Genomic DNA, 19,041 nt, shown 5'->3' on the forward strand with positions numbered 1-19,041 from the left:
GTAACATTGTAGCATAATTAAACCACATTATTGCATTTTGTCTCTTTTTCCAGAATAGTCAAGTAAAGTGTGTTTGTTAAACTTTGAATGCATTTAGTTTCCATATTTAAAGCAATACTGTTGATCGGCATATTGTACTGATGTTCCCTGTTCTTTAAATGAACCCAATATCTTCAGGTTAATGTCTTCTATCTTATTCTTATGTGTTTAGCAGAACTATTTGCTGTTTTCTATTTCTGAGCCGGTTGCATTGAATCATTTTTGTGGAATGATCTGTATACAGATACTTTATAATATCTGGAATAGAATACAGTGCATATGATGAAAAAAATGTTGATCACTACAGTTTCTGCTTAGATTGTTAGGTCTTCTCTAAAAAATATGAAAAGTCTTCATTGTACTTTCAGTTAAATTCCTTATAAACTGTGACTTTTTTTTCCCCTTCAATAGCATTCCTGTGCAGTTCAATGACAAGGAAAGGGGTTAACGGATGAATAATTTTCAGTGTTCTATTCATATTATTGAAACATAGGAGGCTGGAAAAGGTGGGTTAAAAATAAAATTAAAAGGCTGAAATTTTCACGTGTGCAAATGTGTTAAATATTTAAAAAATACTACATCATGATGTTGTTGGCCAGCTCAAGTTTTAACAATCATCAGAAATTATTTCAGTTTCTTTTTTAACTTAGTATTCATAGTTTCCCTCTGTTTTTACATATAATGTCATCTTTCCTGTCACCCCTTTCTTTTTTTCTTTTTCTTTTTTTTTTTCTTTTCCTTTTTTATTTTAATAAAGCCAAGGGAATCTAAAACTGCTCTACCTTCCAGATCTGTCCTACCCAACTGTTACAAAGGAACTGAGATGCCTAATTTAAAAACCTAGGTGTTCAAGGGAAAGGGACATGTACTTCCAGAGGGAGAAATGTGGTCCTGATTTGACCTAAAATGAATGTTAGTTTCTCTTCATGTGTATAATCCAAGGGTCGAAGATGAATGAAGATGTGCATGTGCAACATATAGGCCCAAATAAATTAAGTCAGATGAAGCTAGTCACTAAAGGGTGAACACAGGGGTAATGTACCTCAAGAATTGTGCTCAGGGTAATGGGAACTCACTGGAAGCTGTGACAAAAGTTAAAAATATAAAAACATCTGTTTTTAATCAGATTTAAAACTCATCTGCGACAATATCATATTGTTGATAGCGGTGAGCAAATGCTGTGGTAACTGCATAGCCGTGCACCTTCCAGCCATCTCTTGTTGGGGCTTTCTCAAACTGAAGATTGCACCACATCATCAGGTTTATTAGTTTTTGATGGATCTTCCAATCCTTAATTTGTTTAATGTGTTTTTGAACCCATTTACACTTCTGGCAATGGAAGTAATCTATGACAGTGAGTTCCACAATATAATGAGGTGTTTTGTGAAAAAGTGCTCCTTTTACTTCCTTCAAACCTACTGCCTGATAATTCTACTTGGTGCTTTCTCATCCTCGTGTTATAAAATACAGTGAATGATTATTCCCCAGTCGCCTTCTCCAGCCCATTCATGATTTTACAACCTATCAAATCACTCTCAGTTCCTTCTTTTTCTGAGAAAAGTTCTAGTCTATTTAAAATATTCTCATATGGAAAGCATTCCTTACCTCTCATCATCCTTGTCACAGCTCTCTATACCTTTACAAGTTTTACTGTATTTATTTGGAGGGGGGATGGTAAGGAGTACTTTACATAGGATAGAAGGCCTGTGTTTGCCATGGATTTCTACAGTGGTACAAGGTTTCTTATTCTGTCTTTACTAGCATTCTATTTTCCTCTGATTGCTGATGATCATTGAACTGGTGATTCTAGAGAAATAACAATGATCCAAAGAACCCTTTCCTCACTGAAAGCAGTTTATCTAAAGTCCATCATGACATACTAGTAACTAGACTTTCTTTTAACTAGTTTGTATTTATCAGCACTTAATTTACATGTGACCTTTTAATATCTAATCACTCAGTATCATATGATATCTGCAACTTTCTAAAGTCAGTGTCTGGCATGACTGCCTTGAAAAGATGTATATCAACAAAGTTTTTGTGTTCCTCTTCACCCCAGGCCAGTTATGTTTAGCTACATGCACTGATCTTCATGGGTACAGATCTTCATGGGTTACCACTAGTAACATTTCACATTATTTGTTTCCCAGCTTTTACCTGACCATTAATCTGTGCAGGGACCTTTCCTGTTAGGTTAAGAAGTTTGATGAGGAACTTTTTGAAAGTTCTTTGAAAATCCAGGTATATTAGGTAGCTCACCTGTAATTCTTGTTTCTCTCAAACAGTCTGTAGTGAAGCACAATTTCGTCTAGCAAAACTCACTCATGTTGAGTATTCCCTATTACATCATATTTATTAATGTGGTTCGTTATGCAGTTTAGTTGCTTGATCCAAGACAAAAGAGGCTTACTAGTGTGCAGTTTCCTGGATATCTCCTGACAGATTCTTGAAAATCCACCATTTCATTCAGCACCTTCACTGTTTCAGCATCCAAGCTGATTTGAGCAATTCTGACAATCTGAAATATAATCTGATTTTGAATTTTCAAGGGAAAACTATTTTGCTTTCTTCATGGTATAAATGATAAAAAACTCATCAAAAGTCTAAAACTCTTCTAAGCACACTTCAGTTTGAATTATTTCCTTGGATTTGTCTGCCATAAGGAAAGGCTCAGTGTCAGAGCTTACCTACGTTCCTCTATAGTGAACACCAATGCAAATAATTCACTTAGTATTTTTGCTATGACTGCATCTTGTTGGAGAAATTCTTTTTTACCTTTTATATCACTTATCAGCCCTGAAGACAAACTGGCATGCTTCCTGCTTTTGATATGTTTAAAGAAGTTTTATCCACCGTTTTTATCCCTCATACAATTATTTAACAACGTGATTTTTGGCCTATCTTATTCTAGACTTGCCAGAGTTTATGCTTAATTCCACTTCCCTTGCTTGAAAGCATTTTCCATTTCTTGAAGAATGCCCTTCTGTTTCTAATACCCTGTGTTATTCTTCTGTGATGACTTTCTGGGGATCTTTTAAGGTCTCTTTGGGTAGGTGGTACAAGCTTAGTCTGAGTCTTTGTTATAGTGTTTTAAAACAATTTCCTTGCCACCTGTAAGCAGTTTGCAGAATGTGCGGGAGGCAGACATCTGTTAATAACATATTTGAGGAAAAGAGAGATTTTGTATTACAGATGCTCATATGTTTCACTGTATTTGAGATAAGGATTCACAGCTTGGAAAACTCTTTAAACTTTCCCTTTCAAAACAAATAAAGACAAACATTAATGGTTGGACTCGATGATCTTAAGGATCTTTTCCAACCTAAATGATTCTATGATTCTATGATTAAAAGAGTCATTAACAAAGCAACAGTTGAAGCATTGTTTCAGGTCATATGAAATGTTAGTTCACTGTTTTTCCTAGTACTGAAATGGTCAACATCTTACTTTCTATTTTTCATGGAAATCTTCAATAATTTATTGAATGTGAAGAAAGGAATATGATTTCCTACTCTGGACATCAGCAAAGGATTGCAAATTTTATTTCCTTCTCTAGGGCTGTTTATGCTTGTTATACGAGGAGGAATCATGTAAACCACAGAAACAACAGTGGGAATAGAGACTCTTCTCAGGTGAACAGTGTGCTCACAGACTGGGAGAAGTAAGTTCCTTTGCTCCCAATCCAGACAGAAGCTATTTCACAAGCTCCACCAGGAGGAGCAGGCAACACCTTAAGAGTTTGGTAGCTGAGGCCCTCTTCTTGAAAGATGAAAGTGCCTAGTAGAGTTCACTTTTAAGGAGCTTTGAATCCAAGTTTCTTGCCTCTGAGGATACAATCTGGCACTGAGATAGACATCAAGAAAAGAACATAACTCCTTCTTCTCTGACAGCTGTCCTTCTGAATCAATGCCCATGGCATTTGCTTTTGCAGGAGAAATCAGTACTTCTAAGTAGAATTACATGTTTTCTGAGCCCAAGAAATGGCACTTTCAGGATACAAGCTTTTACAACAGTTATGAGAAATGTTTGACATAATGTCTTTTATATCAGTTGGCACTTAAAGGTGTAAATCAAAAATATGTAATGAATACTTGACATGTAGGATGGGGGACAGTTCTTTTGTTTGTAGGGATTGTAATGGGGAACATAACCTGGTTCTGAGTAGCTCATCTTACTTTTATTAAATACAAGGAAATGTACTTCTCTCATGAAGATGACTGCTACAAACCACTTTTCCTGTCCTGTGACTTCAGACTAACATTTCTCAGCATATTACTCATTTTCCCTAAATTTCTTCATGATGGACCTAAACGAGGTCAAATCCTGCTTTATGCAAAAGCTACTCTTGACTTGGTGATATAGTTTGAACTAGAAAAGTGAACAATATTTAGACACATGGTAGACAGGAAATATATTTCTTCTTTGTAAAGAAATGACATAAGTTTTTTTTATATAGTAATAATCCTTTGCATTTTATTAAGGGAAAAACATTAAACATAAGAAACATAGTTGGGGGGGGAGTTGCTTTGTAATTAAAACAGGATGATTTCACCTACTTAACTGTCATGAGCCAAAAAAATAAGCATGTTCCAATTCCTATTTTGTATGGCACATCATGATTTCAGTATGAATTGGCTTCAAAAGTCTGAAGCAGTAAAGTCCTAAAATTAGTATGGATAGATGGAATGGAAAACTATTAACTTTAATGACCTCTTGTTCCCTACGTGGGCCTATGCCTTCAGGAAGAACAACGAGTTCTACAAATTTCAGCTGTTAAGTTTATGATTTTACTCTTCTTTCAAAAATCTTTTCCACTCTACTATTTTAAACCAGAAATCTAGACCTTCCAGTAAAAATTGTTAACCAGAGAATTAACATAAAAATTTTAATTCTCAAAAAGGTTTAGAGTTGCTGAAGTCCAGTGTTCAATGGGTCAAAAAATTTTTTTTTCTTTGGTTCACTTGAATTTCAGGTAAGAGTTAGGGGCTGATTCAACTTAACATTGCAGTGCCTAAAATTCAGGTGCCATAAATATGGGGATGATATTCACAAGGCAGAGTCAGATCTCTGCTCTGTATCCTGTGTACTCAGTTGGAGACAGGCTCTGCAAACTGGCTCAACAGTACTAAGACAGTTAATAGGAAATGCCAAAGCAGCAGTTTTCTGTGAGATTCCTTCACCAAAGTGTTTTGGTGTACATGTCAAGGCTGCAGTTAAGAATGTCTACGAAACTACAGTTTAGTGCTTGAAACCCTCTTCCAGGCTTAGGTGCCAAATTTTTTGTTTTTCTTAAACATAGTTGTTAGTGGGGTGATTTTCTCTCTTTCGCATAATACTCTGTGGGTCAGACCATTCCCATCACTCTTTCTATGCCCAACCTGTTCTCAGTAAAAGACAGTACTGTAATGAAGGCCTAGAGGGGACCCCATGTGCTGGTAACCTCCCCTTCATACGCTGGAGCTGCATTCAAAAAGAAGGATGTTGGAATCAGAGAAAGCAGGAGGAAGTTTTACTCTGTAATTAGCGATTAGGGAGAGGAATGACTGGAGTCTTACTGGTGCGAACTGTTTTAGAGGGAGCTGCCTGATCCCTTGCCAGGATTTCTTAGAAAGATGCTAACCACCTGGCTCTGGAGAGAGACCTAGGCTGTGGATCTCAAGCAAAGGGACGTAAAAGTCCTGTGACTACAGGATCTTTGCTGAGTACACAAGCTTTCAGAATTATTGTTCAGAGGTGTCTGACTCCATCCGTTGGCTATTTTTATTAAGTCTGGGTCAGCTTGCTGAGTGATCTAATGAGATTAGATCTTCTTTGAAGCTCCTGATCTTGTTCTCCTGTCTCAGTTAGGGTTGTTGCTGGATCACAGCCCCTGATCCAGAATACCTCTGAGCAAGTCTTTCTTGGGTAGAAGGATGAAAAAGAAGAGTGAAGAAAGAACATATTTTGCACAAGTGGCCAGGGACTCTGCCATCCAACACTGGTACATTTAGAGAGATGTCTCTAGATCTCTTTGGATAAAATGAAGAATTGATGTGCAGGACTCAGTTGTCTTCATTGTCTAGTGTCATTTCCAGTGCTATGGGGATCCTGCTCAGTCCATAACTTCTCTTCTAGGGGAACGTTGGTCCCATAGGTCCTGTGCCATTGCATTTTCTATGGTGTTACAAGGCGTTAGCAATGAATCTCACTGCATAGGCCTCCTTGTTGATTGTTGATTTCCTTCCAATAATCCCACACAACATATGTGGAAGTAGAACTTCTTCCATGTTTGAAAGACATAGATGTTACTTTACTAAAAAATTGTCTGTGTGTGCAGAACCCTGAGTTCTTATCTCCCTGACTGTAAAAGAAAGACAAATTTTAATCCCTTTGGTTTGTGCTGCCTCATGATCAAAGTAATTTTAGAAAATCACCAGTGGCACAACTCTAAAAGGTGCAACTCTAAAAGGCTATGAACCAGCAAAAAACATTTGCTGCTGTTATGATGCATGGAGGCTGTTTACAAACAAATCTGGATTCACACTTGGAGAGGTACCATTGATCGTTTTCCATTTGAGGTCCTGTTACCCGCACATTCAGGCAGGACTTCCAACTTTCCATTGTTGTGCATTGCTATCTGCATCAGAGAAGGAGATTGCTGAAGGAATAGTTTGTAGGATAAATGTCTTTCTTATGCCAAATAGTTAATGTATTGAGCTGTTGACTTATGCTTTGAAGCTTGTAAGTTTATGTTTCAATACATGTTTTAAGTGACTTTGCTCTTCTGTTTGCTTGTACCTTTAGACTTCTGTTCTTTGAGCCTGTTACATAATCATAGATTTAATTTACCACTTGTGCTGCCTTGCTTTAAAGCTTTACCTTCCATGAAAAGGAACACTGTGAAGAGTCAGAGTACTCATATAAAACAATTTTTCCCTGAAATCCTCTGTACATAGAGCATGATTAATTTCACAGCTGTGAATCAGACCTGGCCTTGCTTAGTATACACAGTCTATAAACAATGCATGTACATATTTATACATAATGAAACAAAAAAAGTAGCACAGAGTTTACTTGGCTAAGAACAAGTATTGCATCAGTCTAATATCTGAAAGTCCCCAGAGATAGGATGAGTCTCCCAGCTTTGCAAGACAATAATTTGATGCTCTAATAGTTTTTTTATAGTGATGTTATAATACTAGGCAGATGTTTAATTCACATGTAATCCATAGTACTGAAAGCATGTGTCTTTGTAATATAACTATCACCAGGATGCAATAGATATATTGGCTTTTAATCAGGAAGCTTTTGTTTCAAACAGTGTGCTATTTCAAAAAATAATGTATGGAACAAGAATACAAGTTTTTAAAAGTTATTTCAATCCATTCTATTTATTTTACTGAGAGAGGTGATAAGAATGGGAGTACATTTGTGATATACATTTTTATAAAGATTCAGAAACGGAAAAAAAGGCCTGCAGGAAACTTATATTTCAGAAGAAAGTTTTCACAAGCAGTTCTGAATAAAAAGAAATCTTAGCAGTCTAAAATGATGGAAAACTTCTATGAACTGAAGTATGTAATCTGTGAAATTTTGACACCTATTCTGACCTTAGTTACGTAAAACTATATTTAAGTTGCTAACAGGTCTTAACTGAGACATTAATGGTCATTAGGATCAGACTTCAAAAATTGCTTTGATGCTAAGTTGAGGTTCTAGGTAAAATTTACAAACATAAATTTAATTCTAGAAACTACAACTCTACTGCTTTTTAACTTTGGTGATTACCACATGCTGGATATTTTGATTTTCAGTCCCCAAATGCTGCAGGTGACGCATATTTCACTGCTGTGCTTTCACAGAGCTGCGTCTATGCCCCTGCACAGAAACTTGACAGCTATCCTAAGTTCAAAACCTACTGGGGTTTGGAAAATAAGACCCAAGTCATAGCCTGAGGCATCTAAATGTAAGTGTCTACATCTGAGATAAGCATCTCAACCCTCATCACAGTCACTGGCATTTATTAACCTAACAAACAGAATCTTCCAGTGCCATTTCGGATGGCTGCCCGAGGGTGTCCCAAATGCACACATGGATGAGACAGGTAAGACCCAGGACCCATGGAAACATTGTGCCCTTCTGGACCATTGGCTGGAGTCCATGTAGGACACCTGAAGGCATCTTAAATGGCACTAAACACCCCAATATAAGGGCAACTGAACTGAGTCCTCATACAGTATAGTCAGTGAACACCTAGAGGCTATTCAGTTCTTCCTAAAGTGAGTATCTTCAAAGTAAACACTTATTTGGGCAAGATTCAGTTGACTAAGCTTGGACATCTAATGTTGTAACTCAGTCAGTTGCATGGAGCTGAGAGATATGATGCAGCACTTCTGGGACATCCATATCCTCTGGCAGCTGGAGGCAAGGTGAGCTACCCCAGAGTACATCCAACAGCACTGCTTTCCTATGCCTATGCATGGGTCTTATCTGAAATAACTCTCCAGATTCCATGGACTAGATCTTTATTTACCTCACTCACATGTTAGCATTTAAATCTAGGTGTCTTTGTGAGATGGATTTCAGCCTCCAGTTTCCTCTGCCTGTCTGCTCCAGTGACTGACACGTATCACACATCCTAATAACTTGGCTCATGTACATTAAAACAACATCCTTTTCATCTGCTGCTTTTTTAGGGAACAGATATTTTAAAGTATTGAGTGAAATTTATCTCTCATAATGTTTCTCTACCATCAATCCTAAAGTGAATCAAAAGGGCATTAGCAAGCAGACAGAAGTAGAAGTGGCTAGTCCTTATTAATCCAGTGGGCCAGTGACAGAGCCAGGAAGAGCACCTAGGTCTCCAGAATCCCCAGCAAGTCCTCATGGCTGCACCAAGTCACCTTGTAATTGCTTTAGTCACTTTGTGTGTCTTCAATGTCTGTGTTACCTAAGGTAATTCTGGAAATGGCATTTATTGTGTTCAGCATGAAATTTCATCTTTCTGTTTGCAAAAAATATTTAATTTCTTCCTTTTTTCCTGTTCCAAGTTAATTTATGTACCATTTTGATAGATTAGTATCTGGTTATCATAGAAATTTGTGGATTTAATGAAACCCATAACTATTACTTGTTTGGATTAACACAGAAAAAAAAAAAAAGATGAAACTGAAAATTACTGTTTGTCTCCTTGGGATACTTAAGTTATCAGTTCAGAAGATCTTCAGTTGCTCATGATAAGTCTGAACTTTTGTTCAGAGAAAAAAAAAGTGATTCACTGAGTCAGTGCTCCCTTTCCTTTCTCCCTCTTCCTGTCTCCCTCCCCATTACTCTCCTCCTCTCATGCACCCCTGGCGCTCTTAAATTATTTCTTTTCTTTTGAAAGTTGAAAATAAATGATTGATAGCAGCAAGCTACTTGGCTGCTGTGCCTCGATCCTCTTTTCTTGGTAACTGAAACAGTCCTGTTTTCAGCTGTTCTGAGGAAGACTGAGACATGCATGTGTTGGTGAGTGCTGTCTGGACCAGTCACCCTGCATCTGTGAATTATAGTCCTGGAAAAGCACAGCCAGCCTGAGGCTAGCTTGTTTCTATCTGGCAAAGAAAGGGCAACTCCAGTTCTGGCATACCCTATCCATGGAGTACCTAAGTTTGCAACTTAATGTGATTTTAATACCAGTGAGTTTTTTGATGACAATGTTGTACATAAAACCATGTAGGAATCTGCTGACCTCATCTGAGGGTGTACATGATAGCTTTTCAACAAGGCCAGGAGGGAAAATTCCCACCCCTAGGCAAGTATTTAAAGCTTTTTCACATTGGATTACACCTTGCTTTTTGAATGGCTTCAGTGATTTTGTAGTTCTCTAACATGAACAAAGGAGAGAGAATTTGAGCCTAAGCAAATGTGTGTATGTGTAAGACAGAAAAAGAGAGGCTGGAATAATTTTTCTGAAATTGGAGCCTTAAATGGTTATGTTTTTAGCATTCCTATCTACAGTGGAAATCCTTTCCCCACAGTCAATCCAAAGCCTATTCAAGTCAATGGATTTTGGATCTCTGTCATCTGCAGCTATGGCAGACAAACAAAACAAACTGCTATCAACTGTAATATGACCTAAGTATTTGCAGCCCCTTAGCAAAAAGAAAAAAAAAAAAGGGCTGGCTTTGGGTCATTTCAAGGAGCTTACTGAAGTGTTTGTTTCAACTGTGTTCCGTTTCTAAGCAATTTCATATAAAGGAAGCAGGAAAACATATAAGTTCACTTTCAGTTGTTCTCAGTCTCATGCAGGAGCAGGTTTGAACACAGTTTTGAAACATTTTTTTTTCCTGCTCTTCTGATATTAATAGGCTAGTTTAGCTGCACTTTGAGGACAGAAAATCACTAGATGTCTAAAAGAAAAATGTAAATTTTGCTTAAAAACGTCCAAAGGAAGTATTACATGTTGAGCTGGCACGAGATGTTGTTGCTTCCTTGAAACACTGGTTAGGATCTGGCCCGATGTGTTTCATTTTTTCTAAGAAGTGCTTTAGATCTGTGGCAACAAGGCCTTGAATATATCATGAGCCTTGTTTATGAAAGTGTCGATATTCTGAGAATGACATAATAAAGCTTAAGACTTGGAAACAACAGCTCACCAGCTTCAGTTAGTTCTCTTTCCTCTGCAAATTCCTGGTGTACCTCTTCACTTTTAACTGAGAGGGGCTAGGTAGTCATTTGCTTTTGGAAGTTAACTTTTTGGTAGCTGAATGAGAGGAAAAAATAGAGCATAAGAACATCACAACTTTGTCCCTGGTTGTCATAAAGCACCTAATGAGTTTGCCAGGATATACAAATTAAGTGTGTCTTTATTAATTTTCTGATTGTAATATCAGAGAGAACAGCTCTGCAGAAATTATATTGGAAACTTCCTTTCTCATGAGTTGTGCTGTCATTGAATCCTTTTGGTGAAAATTGTAATGAGGATTGATGTCTTATGTACCAAGATAAACAATACAAAAAGTGGAACATTAAAAAATGGATTAACAATAAGGGATCTTAGGTGAGTTACTAAAAAGATCAGGACCAAAACCTTTGGCAAATCTAGCTGTTGTGGTTGAAGGTAGCTTTTACCTTACCACTTTGCTGGACAATCTGAAATGGGGTGACAGAAGAAAAGTGTGTTTGCACCTCTGAAGCTTGGAGTGATGGAGGTGCACCAATCAATCTGTACTGAGGCATAAACACATTTGCTTCTATTACCCCAGTCTCATTGCATAACTTCTGGCAGAAAACCAAAGCAGAAAGCTGAGGGGTTTATGCCTTAAACTGATGCAGCTGTTTGGTCTGGTGCATCGAGTCAGTGCCTAAATAAGATGTTCAGCTAAGAGACTCAATTAATGCTGGAGGGAGGAACTTCTACAAGTGAAGATCAGTTCAGCTGTTGTGTTACAAAGATGTCATTATCTTCCTCTGTCTTTAGAAGGGTGCTCACTTGCTCAAGTCTCTTTGTTTATCTTGGTTTCTAAGGTTACAGCTGATCTCAAATCTATCACTAACTCTGTGAATCTCAGTAAGATCAAACCTGTTGCCACAGAACTAAGCAGAACCTATGATCCTATTGCTGTTGGCAGGAAAGAATCTTACCAAACTGTTGGCAACTTACAAGAATTTAACACTGACTTGAGTGAGATCCCAATTTTCTTTCTAAAGTACATTTCTGACTAGCATCTTCACTGGACAGAGTCAGATTTGGAATCTGTGTTCATTCCATGGATGTAGCTTCCAAAATATTTTCTTTTTACAAAAGACATTCCACAAGCATGATCAAGTACAGCATGCTCCTATTCCACTACAAGGTATTTCAAGAAAGGAAACTTTTTATAAGTTTATGCAGAATTTACAGTGGAAGTACACGGAAGTGCCCTTAATGAGCCGTAGTTCTACAAGCCCTCACACACTTCCTAAAGTTTTACTTTCTTAAAACATGCAGTTCCAAGATAGGTTTAAAAGTACAATTTATAATTAAAAACTGGTCCAGAACAACCTAAACTAGACTATGCCATTGATGCTCAATCCAAAACAAAGACATGTGAAACTTACACTGAGAGAAAAGGGAAAGCTTACCTCCCACCTGTGCCCCAAGAGTCTTCCTTGGCTTAATACAGTGGACTTCTGCCTTATTCTGTTTAATTACTTTCCACAGAAATTGCATTTATAAATGTGCACTTTCAAAGAGTATGGCATGCAAGTGAAAGCCTTTAAAATATTATTTTAAAGGAAAATCACATTTCAGATCTCAAGGAAAGCATGCAAATTATCTACGTGTGGTTATCTATGCTTTTTTCAGGTGCTAGTGTCATTACAAATAACAACATATTCAGTTCTGAAACTGAGGTAAAAAGGTATGAACTGACAACTTGAAAGAATGTTTTCTCCATGGGGAAAGAAAGCATTTCACAATAAGTACTTTCTATTTTCCTGAAACCCCTGCATGTAAATGATCCTAAATTTGTTGAAGGAACATGTGAATGGTGATGCTTTTCCCCCAAACCCTTTTCTCTGTAACTGGGGAAATATGAATGACAAGATCTTTCTGAGAGAAAAAAAACCCTGCTGGCCTTATGTCAGACATACATCATGGCCTTTCAAGAAATGATCCAGGGACTCTCCTAGGACAGGACCCTGCGAATGTTTCTAGGCAAGCATCCCTTCTGGCATGCTTTAAGTCAGTTAAGGGACAATATTGTATTAACATTTAGGAGCAAGTACAGCTGGGTTTCTCCTGGAGTACAAACACTGGCCGGGAGAGTGCTACTGAAGATAAATCAGGTATAGAAGTGAAAATCTGGTCATTAGTTTTGACTCGGGGGCAATTCTGCAATGTCTGTAACTCTAATGAAGTAGTAATACACAATTAAAGTCTTAAAATATCCCACTCATTTTCTGCTAACATATCTCAAATGTAACCCAGGGAGACCTCTTCCCTATACAGGAGAAACTTCAGGCTTTACGAGCAGTCAGATTTTGACTTGTCTTTGAGAATGCTCAGAAAAGCTTGCCAATTCACTAGTACTCATTGTAATGAAGCATATCTTCATCCACTGACAGCAGAATTGGAACAAATCACTTAGAAACTGAGATGAATTAATTATTTTCCTGGCTTACTGATTTAATTTAAAGTAGCTTCAGATTGTTCATGTTAGTATGTAGACTGAGTCCATTGTTATGATATTCCATGTGTAGGTGGAAAACCATATCAATAACTTCCCACTATTATTATTATCATAAAAACAGTTCAGAACAGAATCTGTTTAATGAACACTGGTTAAAGCTAAATAGAATGGGAATGAGGCCTTCAGTCCATTCTTGTGAAAGGTTTAGATAAGGATAAGTCTGGATTGGCTTAAAATAAAACATTTATTTTTTAAAAAATAAAAATATATTGAGATTGATTAGTATTAATCAAAATTCATCAACTATTGAGGTAATAATTAAAGTTGTCATGTTGAAAACATATAGGAAAACCTTAGAGTTAGGCCTCGGCCAGTTTTCCAAATCTGTCCAAGTTAACTTTCAAAGGGTTTCCTATGCAAAACATTAAAATAAGTCCCAGAATTTTGAAAAATACTTTCCTCCTGGACTGAACTTCTGAAACATTTTTCAAAACATAGCTTTAGAGGAACTTGAAACAAGAGACAGATACAACTGTGTCTGCACTGCTCATATTTTACTGGAGTAGCTATGAACAATATTTGAAAACCAAATCAAATCAAACCAGGTTTTATTTTTGATTTACAGCCAAAATAGATATTAATGAAAATTATCCAGTTTTTCACTCAATCTAAAGAGTTTTCACTACAGATAACAATATTGAAAATGGTGACAGAGAAGTGATATAGGCAATAATTTATTTACTCATCTTGTATTATGGCTGAGAGAGAATTGCTGCATGCAATTATTTGTTACCCACTCTTTTTGAAGCATTATGAAAAGAGAGAGCAAACAGGAATTTCCAGTAAGGTTGGAAAAATAGAAGCACAAACATATGATATACCCAGAATCACCGAATGTTGAGTTTGGAAGAGACGTCTGAAGGTCATCTTGTCCAACCTCCCTGCTCAAGCAGGGCCACCAAAAGCTGGTTGCCCAGGGCCAAGTCCAAGAAGCTTTTGAATATCTCCAAAGAGGAAGGCTACGCAACCTCCATGGGCAACCTGTGCCAGTGCTCAGTCACCCTCCCAGTAAAAAAGTTTTTGCTGATGGTCAGATGACACCTCCCGTGTTTCAGTTTGTACCCATCGTGCCCACTCACATTACTCAAAAGCGAATGCACATATAGACATTTTCATTATCAGTCAACAGAGTGACTAGAGCTTTAATACTTAGAATAGAGTTATTCTTTCAGGGAGCTAATTCTTCCTTCCTCAGTGTCCTGAATTCTGAAATGCAGTTGTTGGTAATGATGACTAAGAAATGCAAAGTATGCAGAATAGGGCATTATTTAATATTCAAAACACCTCATTTTACCTGGTAAAACAGATGTTCACATTAATCTAGTTACAAAACTCCAGTTTGGGAGTAACAGACAGTAGTGCTTTCTCTAGAGCAAATAAAACTTTGGGGGAGACTCTTCCTTTGCATTCTATTAATGTAACTGAAAATAAACCTGCTGGAACAAATCTAATATGATTAAAAGGAAAAGAAAGAGATACAAATAGTGTTATCACCTGTTCATTTTCTGTTCTACAGACAGTGTTTTACTTGGATACTAGTAAGTCCAATATTTTCCATTTCTATGTATAAATGATCAGATTTTTGTTTTTACAGAAGAATTTTTAGATTCATAAGGTTAAAGTTCATTTAACATTTAAGAGACAAATGAGGTCAGCATTAGTACTGCAAACGTTTTTCATTATAAAAATTTAGTCACAGGCTGGTTCAGAAGTTGAAAATACCATAAGAAGAGCGCAAGACACTAATCTCCTTCGTGACAGTGACAATTCCCAGAGCTGTTTAATACAAGTAAAAGCACTCATGTATTTGAAAAAGAGCAGTATTTCATATGGATAGAATCCAAAATACCATGGTTCTTAAAATTTTAAAAGCATTTTGTTGGGTTTGTCCTTCTAACTCAGTTAGTAATCTTGTATTTTGTGAAAATAGATTTCAGGTTGATTTTGGCAGGTGTTTATTGTTGAGAATCAGGAGAACTAGGACACTAAGAGGAGGAGATGTGGCTGAGGAACCACCCTAGAAAGTTGCCGAAATGTCATCTCTTTTGAACAGATTTAAAATTTGTCTCCTTTCTTTAGCATGATTCTTTGAAGCCTAGATGTCTTTTTCCTGTTTCTCAAACAGTGTTATAAGCTTCTGTTTATTCTATATGTTTTCAATCCAGCTACTCATGCTTCTTACATCATCTTTAACATATTTGTTTTATTCTGGAAAACTTCTGCCAGCTAAGATCTTATTTTACTTCAGTGTCTTTCTATCTTCAAAATAAATGAGAATTTTTTCCAGCTTCTGTAGTATTTCAGTTTTTAGATCTACAGCATTTAAGCCTTGATTCAATATGTTCTTGGTTTTGGTTCAAGGATAAAGTTATTATTTTTTCAGCACATTCTTAACTTTAAATGTGGATTTTCTTTGGTTCTGAGGATTCTTTGTTGCTTTGATAAAATAAATTTCAGCGAAGGACTTCAGTACCAAAATAATTTTAGTACCAAAGCAAGAATTAATACTACTGTTTTCATCTGCTCACCTGCTTTTGTACTTTACTGCTACTGAGGTAACACAGATTTCACCAAAAAGAACATTGGCAATAATAATGTGAAGATGTTTGGGATTTTATGCTCACAAATATTTCAGAAAAGATGTTAATGGAAGATAGCCTCTGGCTATTCTCACCACAAAACACTCCCTAGCTAGAACCTTTGATGAATATTCAGCTTTGAGCCTGGAAATGATATAAAACAGTTTTGCTGACTCTAGACTACCTGAAAATTTTTCCACTGTGAAAGAACCTTAGTTGTCATGCTGGGTTGTGCAACACAAGACCTGCTATATTCATTATTAATGCTTAAAATGTCTCTTTCCATATAAACATTATTGATAAATTTTATTTTCAGTCTCAGTAGTTCTGGTGGATTTTAACTAGACTACTGCTAAAAAAGTTCTTTGATTTCTGCATTTAATATGTTCTCTTTACAAGCAACATTCTGAAATGGATTTTTCCATAAGGCATTCTAAGCCGTTAGTAGTAGTAGTAGTTTTATATTTTATTTATTTTATTTTAAAAGAAATAAAGAAAATGAAATAATAGTCTGTTATCCTTAAATATCTGGGAAAGTTAAAATTGCTGCCATCGTAGTAGCAATCAATGGTGTATTTCAACAAGATCTTGCTCATTTTCCTTAAAAAATGAGCAAAACACAAAATAAACAAACAGAAAAACAAAACCATACCCCAAACTACCCATATAAGTAGGATTATGCTTCTTTAGCCTGTTTGACAGAGTTGAGAAGCCCAAAGTCTATCCTATGCCTCGAGAATTGAGAGACACTGGAAATTTCTCTATTGCCTTCTACACACTAATGATATTTCTGAATAACGTGAACGTAAACCAGGTTTTTCCATGCAAGCAGGCAAATTAGCATTGAACTTCTAAGTTTATTCAGGAGAACAGCAGTGTGAGATACAACTATGTCTACAAGGAAGATAAGATTTATAAAATATGACCTTTCATAAATCTTGTGTTGCCTATGTTGTAGACGGTAAAGCTGAAATGACACAACCAATAGAAGACTGTGCTAATATGGCAAGCAAAAAGCAGGCCCTATAGCATGCTACATGGCAGCTAAAGATAAATAAACAATGCAAGGTAATATTACTATGCCTACTCTTGCTTTTCATCATGACTGTTCAGCTAACTTCTTGAGAAAAATTAGGTATAGTCACACAAATTTCAAGGAGCTTGAATCTATTTAGATGGAGTGCAATGGAACTGGGAATCTGGAAATCACCCCTGCCAAGAAGAGAGTTGGAATACATGCCTTTTGCATAACCCCTCACTCCACAGCTGTTTTTCAAAACATGGCCTGGTTATATCTCCGTTATGCTAGCTGTGCTAAGAGCCAGGGGTACTGGATCTGTTTGAACAAGTGCCCTGGCCTCTCCTTTTAGGTATTAGGCCAATCTTCTGTAGCAGCTAATGTAGATTTGGCTTGGAGAATTTTTCTAGGGTGCAAAAAAAAAAGTATGCTATGCAAACCCTTACTATAGGCTCTTTCTGTTTTATTTGCACAGTACAAATGGTCTTTGCAATTTGGTAAATGCAATATTTTATGCATACCTTCAGCTAACTCTTCCACTGCCATGAACACAGAGCATTTAGCTAGGCAGACAGAGTGTTTATTTAATAATACTAAAGGAATGAATGCCTTACATAAGTAGCACCTGATCCAGTGGACCAGAACTATAGTGTGCCAGGTGTCTGAGGGCACAAAATAGTCTCTGAGCTACAGAATACAGTCTCGGACAAGAAAAAAGGCCACTGGCACATGGTAAATCATGGGGACACACTATAAGAAAGTTGTTCAGCTTGGCAGTCAGCAGGAAAATTTTCTATAGCAATTTTTAGCTAAAGGAGTAGAATGATAAATAAAAGGAATGGGATGAGCCTTGTGTAGTTGTTCGGTGGGAATACATTTTTATCTATCCTGAAGAGGGTAGGCAAAGGACCATTTCTTAATTGACAATAGGCATCTGGAAGGTCCACACTAGCTCCTCATTCTTCTTTTCTTCTTGACTTCGTGTTCTGAGAGGTGTTAAGGTAAAATAATTCCAGTAAAAGGCTGCATTTCAAGAATGAATACAAACAAGTATAACACCCAACTTCTGCTGTCAGTCTCTTCGCTGACTCTTACCTGATACAGTGCCACCTTTAAATGACATATGGCCTTTGTTAGACAACGATATTTAACTATGCTTGGGTGTTTAACTTTATGCATTTTTCTTCTTGGAGTTAATTAAATTCAGTGTCAGGGGGGTTTATTAATTTAATTGAAATCAACTAATGTTTTGTTAGCTTTTGCCTAAGAACTATAGATAGTTAGTGCTGACAACTATAATGCAATGCATATTTCAATGTAAATGAAGTCAGACCTTTCAAAAAATTAGACAAACTTGATTCAGTCACAGTAATTTGTCCTATTTTTATTTTATGGCCTAGGCATGTCGGTATTGATTCCTGAAATGTATACTGTTTCAGTAGCTGTCTATACAGTTCTTGCAAGAGATCCATATCCTGAAGAAAGTCTGGAAATTAGATTTGTCATTGAGGATGCCTGGATGGAGACGCACATGGGAAAATTGCTAAATTGATGTGATATGAGCCTTCTCCAGAAAAGACTTCTGGACTCCAAGACTTCTGTGCAGTGCACATTATGCAGCCTAGGCATGCTCTTTTTCCACCATTTTCCCTGAGAAAAGCCTAAGATAAACAGAAGTCCATCTAAATCCTTGTGGAAAACAGTGAGGGGGTTATCCCTGGAAAGATGATGTAGCCATTCAGGTCTGTCAAACTGAACTTGAGAGCCATGGGTTGAAACATCATTTGAGCAGATGGATTATTGAATAAAAATGTCATTTAAATGTAAGTATTAGGGTGTTCACTCAGCATAGAGCCCAATAACGCACATATGTTGCAAGTGATAAAGTGTGCTTTGAGAATGGATTTTTGGCTAATTATATATGTATATGTCTGAAAATGTCAATTACTTTAATTACCCTTTTGTAAAATAAGTATTTTTCATTTACTTTTTCTTTTCTGTTACGATGTTTCAGTTGGAATGTAGGGACAACTGGACCTTAAAAGAGAGGAAAATGCCACTGACCCAGGAGATTTTTCTTCTTTGGTGTCATATGTTCCTAATCCTTCTTCTCTTGACCTAGTCAATCCAGGGCTGAGTTGTGAAGCTCACAGTGCTCTTGTGAAATTGCTTTGGCTCCCAGCAAGAGTATGGTTGATATGTCTAAGTCCAA

At 36.8% G+C, this 19,041-nt stretch overlaps 1 long non-coding RNA gene across 11 annotated transcripts in view; it reads left to right on the plus strand.

Moving 5' to 3' along the window:
• The window catches only part of LOC138688945 (uncharacterized), a 45,875-nt gene that overhangs the window by 89 nt on the left and 26,745 nt on the right, over positions 1 to 19,041 (plus strand). For 5 of the 11 annotated variants that reach the window (XR_011327728.1, XR_011327725.1, XR_011327727.1 and 2 more), the window contains exon 1: positions 18 to 8,973. This is a non-coding gene — a long non-coding RNA (uncharacterized lncRNA). Of the gene's footprint in view, positions 1 to 17; positions 8,974 to 19,041 lie in introns of those variants that run through there. The other 6 variants (XR_011327732.1, XR_011327733.1, XR_011327734.1 and 3 more) reach the window with 6 other exon arrangements.

This window comes from Haliaeetus albicilla, chromosome 14 (assembly GCF_947461875.1).
Source record: "Haliaeetus albicilla chromosome 14, bHalAlb1.1, whole genome shotgun sequence".
In the NCBI taxonomy this organism is placed as follows: Eukaryota; Metazoa; Chordata; class Aves; order Accipitriformes; family Accipitridae; genus Haliaeetus; species Haliaeetus albicilla.